Source organism: Euphorbia lathyris, chromosome 3, assembly GCF_963576675.1.
Source record: "Euphorbia lathyris chromosome 3, ddEupLath1.1, whole genome shotgun sequence".
NCBI lineage: Eukaryota > Viridiplantae > Streptophyta > Magnoliopsida > Malpighiales > Euphorbiaceae > Euphorbia > Euphorbia lathyris.
The window spans coordinates 16518376-16526982 of record NC_088912.1 but is presented as its reverse complement, the minus strand read 5'-3'; the positions used below and the strand labels follow the sequence as shown (position 1 = coordinate 16526982).

Sequence of the window (8607 nt, the reverse complement as noted above, 5' to 3'; positions counted from 1 at the left end):
AACCTAAACTTTGAAATCAAACAGTAATGAGTTATCATTGTAAATGAGCTGAGCTAAAGTTGTATTGCCAATTATGGGAATGACGGCAACATTAGCATGACCATCTGAAGCCTTCAACAATTCCAGCACTGCCTTTTTATCTTCGTTTCGACCACACACCTTTGCTTCATTCTCCAAAGAGGTTGAGGGTGGTATTTCACTCTCCTGGGCGAATCTTGCTGCTTATATTGGACTCCTGAAGATTCAGGTCATCTTTTTGTTTGATAATCTCATCTAACCTTGCAGTAATCTTGCCTATTAAACTTAATAGTTGTTGGATTCACTGCAACATAGCATGAAGAGAGGATTCTATGCACATTACTTGGATGAATCCACACGATACATATGAATTTGCTAACAGTCCTAATATCCAATAGTATATAACAAATGAACCCAGAGAATGGAGTGTGTTTTCCATGAACGTTTACAATACAAACATAGATGCACAAGCATATAACAGAGAGATGAGAAACCTGCATCCAGCACTAGCCTTTGATACTCAAGATTGATGGTTAGTAGCTCCTTCTGATTCAAAACTTTGAACACTTCTTGCATGCCCGATAACCTGATTCAAGATTGAAATCCAACATTAAAGATCGTCAATGTCAATTCAATAAGGCAAACAAAGAAAGCCAAATCACTAAAAGATCCACCAAGTACGTCACGAATTCAAGAGTTCAACATGAAAGCGTGCTTACCATGAGACTACTTATATAATATAACTATCCGATAGAACTTTTATGAATTGAGCGCTCAAATTTCACTGACCCCTTCAAACTGGCTCCATAGTGGTTTTGTTGTTGCCATCTCCAAGACGGTACACCCAAGGCTCCATATATCAACAACAAGATTGCACCCATTTGAATTCCTTATCACCATCCAAAAACGATGAATACATGTATAAAAAGTTAGTAGGAAATATGATAAGGAAACAAATTGAAGAATGCAGTAACAAGATGCTTACCTCAGCTGCCATCTAGTTCTCTTGAATGGCAACTTACAAGATTGCCCAGTAATCTGCAAATTGGTTTAGTTAAAATGGATTAGAAGGTTAAAAAGTAGCAAAGTATCTTTTTGTTCTTCCTTTCTATGCATCTATGGGGAATTCATTTGGATCACAAAACACATAAAAGCAGAGATATTCTTACATGCTTTGCCCTCCCAAAATCTGTCAGTTTGACTAAACGGCTGGGATCCACAAGTATATTTGCTCCTTTTATGTCTCTAGATATAAAAAAACTTGGCATCAGGGCTATATTCCAATAATTGATCAACATTGAAGTAGCATTTGAGAGACTCACCTGTGAACAGTGTTTTTTGCAAGCATGTAAGAAGTAGCAGTTGAAAGGATTTGAGTGTAACTACAAATAATTATTTCACCAAACTCACCATATTCCTGAAGAAGATTATAGGTAGAACCAACAGAAATATACTACAAGTATATGTATAATTTATCATCCACCTGTCCGGCAAATACAGAGCTAAGATAACAAAATCCGAATGACAAAGAATTTACCAATTGATCAAATGGTACTCATACAACACGGTTTTTCTAAAAAAAAAATTAAATGGCCACACGACCATATATTAGTCTTGCAGTAATGCAATTGTTTATTGTTAAAACTCTATAGAATATTCAAAAGAAGCATAATTTGTACATTCTGCAACTTAGGAGTCCCAAAATTTGGAACAACAATCAGAACAATGCAACACTGTCAAATAAATACTTGGAAATGATAAAAGAGATACTACTTTGAGAACACAAATTACACAAAGCAAACCAATAAAGATTATGTCCTAACAATGAAGCAAATGGTAAAAACCCTTAACTGTTTCGGATCCATAATAATGCACTATATTAGGATGTCGTAAGCAACTTAACAGGGCAATTTCCTGCAAAATTTTATTAGACTTATTCAAATTTGATACAAAGCAGATACATCAATATCTGGCCCAAGTGTTTTGTTTTGAGTTGCCATAAGCTGATACAGAAATACAATTCCAGACCCTAGCAACATTCTCAACAAACAAAATCTAGACCCAATTTTGTTCTATACCGTTTCAAATTCCTACCCACTTCCTGCCATCTACAGTTCCAACCACCCACTAAATAGCACCCCCAGAGATGGATTCATGGCGCCAACCCTACACACAATTAATCAAGAATAGAGTAAAAAAACAAACTATCAGTAATCTTTAAAAATAATTATAAAATAACAAAAAAACAACATATCAAAATAAAAGCTATTAAGAGACAAATGCAGAATGACTATTTTCTCAAAGACATTGACTTCACTAAAAGGGACGATGCGCTACCAACATTTTGGTTCTCCACTATAACAAAAACAAAAAGAATCTTTAATACCATAGTTGTTAAAGGTGCATGGCTCCGAAGCCCAGGCGAGGCACACAAGCCGAGATTGACTTACCAAGAGCTACCATTGACAAAAATAGTTACATGTCTTCTGATTGATATCTTAGACGCTCCTACTTGAAACAAACACAACTGCTTCCCATAACAATGCATCACCATAGCATCTATCTCTTTATCATGGAAGACCGTGTGGAACTACCAAACAAAAAAAAATCGGATAAAGAGGACAAAAAAAACATATATGAGGAAAAAACTTAAAACATATTGAATCAACTTACAAAATTTTCATGCTCTTTACAATGAACTACCAAATTCCTCAAGAATCTTAAAAGATTGGCATTCCCATTGTTGGAAGAATCTTCGTATTTAGTATCGGGCCAATTCAGACACCTCTCGAATGGACCATACTCCTTTGTAATTAATGGCTTCCAACCACTATTGTTGCCTATAGCATTTAGTATTTTAGTCCGTCATTCTTCTGTTATGTTATCAAAATTTCTCCTCATATTTTCGATAAAGGCTATCCTCGCTTGGTGCCCAAGAACTGCAAAATGGTGTAGTATTACACTGTTTCTGTCAGTACACAAACAAACAAAACAATTAAAGAAAATCAAGCATAAAAGAAAACAAAATAACAAATTTCAATACCTTTCAAAATAAGCAACTGTTTCAGCCAATGATCCATTTCATATGAAATAATTTCTTCATTTACAAAAAGACCACGGATCATGATTCTAAGGTCTTCAAAATCACGATCAGCTCTCTCCGATGTCAATATAACGTTTTCAACTTTTTCCCACCGCACTCCAAAAAGTTGAACCACACCATTCTTAATTGCAACGTTAGTAATGTCTGTATGTCTGGCAAAATAATTATTACTATGAATAAAACCAAGACAATTACACAATGCTAGAAAGTAGGACCGGAACAATTCGGGCATATAAGGTGTTCTTATTTCTTCCACATCAGGCCCCAATAAATGAGGAATGACGATATCATTCATAACAAGTCACAGATCAAATGTTTGTTGTAATATTTCTAAGTGTTAAGTGAACAATACAGTATACCTTTGGTAAAAAAATTCTAGACTCCTCAATAAGAAAGTAGCACCTAAGCATGTTCGGATGGGAAGTCGCCCATAGAAACTTGAAGTTGTCCGGTGTATCATCTTGTTGAAAAGATACATCATCGACAAAGAAAGAAGCATCATAATTCTCAATATATCCTTTATGAAAACCTCCAAAATCACAGGTCACGGCATCAGAAGTGAAGTCGAATACTTTGATCCTCTGCATTAAAAAGAAATACATCAATGTTCTCATAAAAGGAGTTCTAACAATAAAAAAAATGAGAATACCGCTTCTATGTTCTGTTGTCCTTTTTCCATAAATTCTACTTCACTGTAAAAAAACAAGTTAGCAAGAAGTCTGTTTTGAATTTAAAAAGGAAGCAAAATAGAAATCAACATTTCAGAAAAATTTCAATAAAATCCAAAAAGTAATGAAAAAACATAAAAATTTCAAGAAAATACCAACAAAATGAAAATAAGAAAGAAAATAATAATAATAATAATAATAATAAAAGATGAATTCTAAAAAAAATCGGATAAAGAGAACAAAAAAACATATATAAGGAAAAAAACTTAAAAGATATTAAATAAACTTACAAAATTTTCATACTCCTTACAATAACGACCAAATTCCTCAAGAATCGTAAAAAATTGACATTGTCATTCTTGGAAGAATTTTCGTATTTAGACCCGGGCCAATTCAGAAACCTCTCGAATAGACCATACTACTTTGTAATTAATGACTTCCAACCTCTATAGTTGCTTATAGCATTTAGTATTTTAGTCAGTGATTCTTCTGTTATATAATCAAAATTTCCTATCATATTTTCGATAACGGCTATCCTCGCTTGATGCTCAAGAACTGCAAAAGGGTGTAGTATTGCACTGTTTCTATCACTAGACAAACAAACAAAACAATTAAAGAAAATCAAGAATAAAAGAAAACAACAACAACAACAACAACAACAACAAAGCCTTAGTCCCGAAATGATTCGGGGTCGGCTAACATGAACCATCATATAAAACCGTGAAAATCAAGTCGTGTCAGCGACACAGATTCGCTCCCTCCACTCCGTCCTATCCACTACCATATTTTCCTCAATTCCCAATAAACTCATATCACTCTCGATCACCCTCCTCCAAGTTTGCTTAGGTCTTCCCCTACCCCTCACCACTACATCCCTTTGCCACTCTTCGGTTCTCCTAACCGGCGCATCAAGCGCTCTACGTCTCACATGGCCAAACCACCTTAGTCGGTTTTCTCTCATTTTATTCTCAATAGATGTGACCCCTACTTTTGTCCTAATTATTTCATTACGCACCCGGTCCTTTCTCGTATGACCACACATCCATCTCAACATACGCATCTCCGCCACCGACATCTTATGGATGTGGCAGTGTTTCACTGCCCAACACTCCGTACCATATAATAATGCTGGTCTAATTGCCGTCCGGTAGAATTTTCCCTTCAATCTATTAGGCATGCCGGGATCACAAAGGAAACCCGTAGCACTCTTCCACTTCGACCAACCAGCTTTAATCCTATGAGCAACATCTTCATCTACTTATCCATCCATTTGGATAATAGATCCTAAATACCGGAAGCAATCCGAGGCCTGAACAACTCTCCCATCTAGGGTGATTGTCCCTGCCTCCCTACTCCTACGGCCGCTAAACTTACACTCCAAATATTCTGTCTTACTTCGACTCAACTTAAAGCCTCTAGATTCTAGAGTTTGCCTCCATAGTTCCAACTTCATCTCCACTCCTTCTTTCGTCTCATCAACCAACACAATATCATCTGCAAACAGCATGCACTATGGTATACCATCTTGAAGTGAACTTAATTATCACGATTAACCAACACAAATTTCAATACCTTTCAAAATTAAGCAACTATTTCAACCAATTATCCATTTCATATGGAATAATTTCTTAATTTAGAAAAAAACCACGGATCATGATGCTAAGGTCTTCGAAATCACGATTAGCTCTCTCCGATGTTAATATGACGTTTTCAACTTTTTCCCACCGTATTCTACAAAGTTGAACCACACCATTCTTAATTGCAACGTTAGTAATGTCTATATGTATGGTAAAATAATTATTACTATGAATAAAATCAAGACAATTACACAATGCTAGAAAATAGGACCGGAACAATTCGGGTATATAAGGTGTTCTTATTTCTTCCACATCAGGCCCCAATAAATGAGGAATAACGATATCGTTTATAACAAGTCAGAGATCAAATGTTTGTTGTAATATTTCTAAGTGTTCAGTGAACAATACAGTATATCTTTGGTAAAAAAATTCTAGATCCTCAACAAGAAAGTAGCACCTAAGCATGTTCGGATAGGAAGTCGCCTATAGAAACTTTAAGTTGTCCGGTGTATCATCTTCTTGAAAAGATACTTCATCGACAAAGAAAGAACCATCATAATTCTCAATGTCTCCTTTATGAAAACCTCCGAAATCACGGGTCACGGCATCAGAAGTGAAGTCGAATACTTTGATCCTCTGCATTAAAAAGAAATACATCAATGTTCTCATAAAATGAGTTCTAATAATAAAAAATGAGAATACCGCTTCTATGTTCTGTTGTCCTCTTTCCATAAATTTTACTTAACTGTAAAAAAACAAGTTAGCAAGAAGTCTGTTCTGAATTTAAAAAGGAAGCAACATAGAAATCAACATGTTCAGAAAAATTTCAATAAAATCCAAAAAGTAATGAAAAAACATAAAAATTTCAAGAAAATACCAACAAAATGAAAATAAGAAATAAAATAATAACAAAAATAATAATAAAATATGAATTCTAAAAAAAATCGGATAAAGAGCAAAAAAACATATATAAGGAAAAAAACTTAAAAGATATTAAATAAACTTACAAAATTTTCATACTCCTTACAATAAACTACCAAATTCCTCAAGAATCGTAAAAGATTGACATTGTCATTCTTAGAAGAATCTTCGTATTTAGACCCGGGCCAATCCAGAAACCTCTCGAATGGACCATACTCCTTTGTAATTAATGACTTCCAACCTCTATAGTTGCCAATAACATATAGTATTTTAGTCAGTGATTCTTCTGTTATATAATCAAAATTTCCTATCATATTTTCGATAACGGCTATCCTCGCTTGGTGCTCAAGAACTGCAAAATGGTGTAGTATTTCACTGTTTCTGTCACTAGACAAACAAACAAAACAATTAAAGAAAATCAAGCATAAAAGAAAACAAAACAATAAAATTCAATACTTTTCAAAATTAAGTAACTGTTTCAACCAATGATGCATTTCATATGGAATAATTTCTTCATTTACAAAAAAACCACGGATCATGATGCTAAGGTATTGGAAAGCTCTCTCCGATGTCAATATGACGTTTTCAACTTTTTCTCACCGCACTCCAAAAAGTTGAACCACACCATTCTTAATTGCAACGTTAGTAATGTCTATATGTCTAGTAAAATAATTATTACTATGAATAAAACCAAGACAATTACACATTGCTAGAAAATAGGACCGGAACAATGCGGGCATATAAGATGTTCTTATTTCTTCCACATCAGGCCCCAATAAATGAGGAATAATGATATCGTTCATAACAAGTCACAGATCAAATGTTTGTTGTAATATTTCTAAGTGTTCAGTGAACAATACAGTATGCCTTTGGTAAAATAATTCTAGATCCTCAACAAAAAAGTAGCACCTAAGCATGTTCGGATGGGAAGTCGTCCATAGAAACTTGAAGTTGTCTGGTGTATCATCTTGTTGAAAAGATACATCGTCGACAAATAAAGAAGCATCATAATTCTCAATGACTCCTTTATGAAAACCTCTGAAATCACGGGTCATGGCATCAGAAATGAAGTCGAATACTTTGATCCTCTGCATTAAAAAGAAATACATCAATGTTCTCATAAAAGGAGTTCTAACAATAAAAAAAAAAAAGAATACCGCTTCTATGTTTTGTTGTACTCTTTTCATAAATTCTACTTCACTGTAAAAAAAGCAAGTTAGTAAGAAGTTTGTTCTGAATTTAAAAAGGAAGCAAAATAGAAATCAACATGTTTAGAAAAATTTCAATAAAATAAAAAAAGTAATGAAAAAACATAAAAATTTCAAGAAAATACCAACAAAATGAAAATAAGAAAGAAAATAATAACTATAATAATAATAAAATATGAATTCTAAAAAAAATCGGATAAAAAGAGCAAAAAAACATATATAAGGAAAAAAACTTAAAAGATATTAAATGAACTTACAAAATTTTCATACTCCTTACAATGAACTACCTAATTCATCAATAATCGTAAAAGATAGACATTGTCATTCTTGGAAGAATCTTCGTATTTAGACCCGGGCCAATCCAGAAACCTCTCGAATGGACCATACTCCTTTGTAATTAATGACTTCCAACCTCTATAGTTGCCCATAGCATTTAGTATTTTAGTCAGTGATTCTTCTGTTATATAATCAAAATTTCCTATCATATTTCGCTTGATGCTCAAGAACTGCAAAATGGTGTAGTATTGCACTGTTTCTGTCACTAGACAAACAAACAAAACAATTAAAGAAAATCAAGCATAAAAGAAAACAAAACAACAAAATTCAATAATTTTCAAAATTAAGTAACTGTTTCAACCAATGATTCATTTCATATGGAATAATTTCTTCATGTACAAAAAAACCACGGATCATGATGCTAAGGTCTTCGAAATCACGATAAGCTCTCTCCGATGTCAATATGACGTTTTCAACTTTTTCCCACCGCACTCAAAAAAGTTGAACCACACCATTCTTAATTGCAACGTTAGTAATTCCTATATATCTGGTAAAATAATTATTACTATGAATAAAACCAAGACAATTACACAATGCTAGAAAATAGAACCGGAACAATTCGGGCATATAAGGTGTTCTTATTTCTTCCACATCAGGCCCCAATAAATGACGAATAACGATATCGTTCATAACAAGTCAGAGATCAAATGTTTGTTGTAATATTTCTAAGTGTTCAGTGAAAAATACAGTATACGTTTGGTAAAAAAATTCTAGATCCTTAACAAAAAAGTAGCACCTAAGCATGTTCGGATGGGAAGTCGTCCATAGAAACTTGA

General features: G+C 33.8%; 1 long non-coding RNA gene across 1 annotated transcript; it reads right to left on the bottom strand.

Moving 5' to 3' along the window:
- Positions 1-203: 203 nt before the first annotated feature.
- Positions 204-903, bottom strand: LOC136222323 (uncharacterized). Its single transcript, XR_010685595.1, has 3 exons — positions 738-903; positions 513-604; positions 204-322 (listed from the first exon to the last, which is right to left on the bottom strand). It is a non-coding gene; the product is annotated as an uncharacterized lncRNA (long non-coding RNA).
- Between the last annotated feature and the right edge of the window lie 7704 nt (positions 904-8607).